This window comes from Etheostoma spectabile, chromosome 11 (assembly GCF_008692095.1).
Source record: "Etheostoma spectabile isolate EspeVRDwgs_2016 chromosome 11, UIUC_Espe_1.0, whole genome shotgun sequence".
Lineage (NCBI taxonomy): Eukaryota > Metazoa > Chordata > Actinopteri > Perciformes > Percidae > Etheostoma > Etheostoma spectabile.
In genome coordinates this window covers 23,516,248-23,516,914 of record NC_045743.1, presented here as the reverse complement: position 1 = coordinate 23,516,914, position 667 = coordinate 23,516,248, and the positions used below count along the sequence as shown (strand labels likewise).

General features: G+C 46.8%; 1 long non-coding RNA gene across 1 annotated transcript in view; it reads right to left on the bottom strand.

Annotated features, from left to right (window-relative positions):
- Positions 1-667, bottom strand: part of LOC116698224 (uncharacterized) — a 6,946-nt gene that overhangs the window by 2,973 nt on the left and 3,306 nt on the right. The window lies entirely within an intron of this gene.

Below are 667 nucleotides of genomic sequence, written 5' to 3'. Positions count from 1 at the left end.
TTTCAGACCCCTCCATGATTTCTAAGTGGGAGAATTTTGCAAAATAGCAGTAAGCGTGCTGGGCCCATAACCCAGAGGATGATGGATTGAAACCCTCCTCTGCTAATTCTTATGCTTTGTATCAGCATTAAGTCTATTTCCAGTCTGTTGATGTTTAGCAAAGCATCTGTTGCTGCAAGTGTCTCAAGTGAAATGTCTCAACCTGTTGAAGATTAAACTTAGTTTATTTCATACATAAAAATGGAAAATATAGTGCTGTTCCCTGCCGTAACACACATAAAAACTGGAGTATAATGCAATAAATACACTATACAAATATATATACATAAATACATCCATCCATCTTCATCCGCTTATTAGGTATCGGGTCATGGGCAAGCAGATCCAGTAGTGGACCCCATACTTCCCTTTCCCGAGCCACATCAACCAGCTCCGACTGTGGGATCCCGAGGCGTTCCCAGGCCAGGTTGGAGATATAATCTCTCCATCTAGTCCTGGGTCTTCCCCGAGGCCTCCTCCCAGCTGGACGTGCCTGGAACACCTCCCTAGCGAGGCGCCCAGGAGTCATCCTTACCAGATGCCCGAACCACCTCAACTAGCTCCTTTCGGCGCGAAGAAACAGCGGCTCTACTCCAAGCTCCTCTCGGATGACTGAGCTTCTCACCCT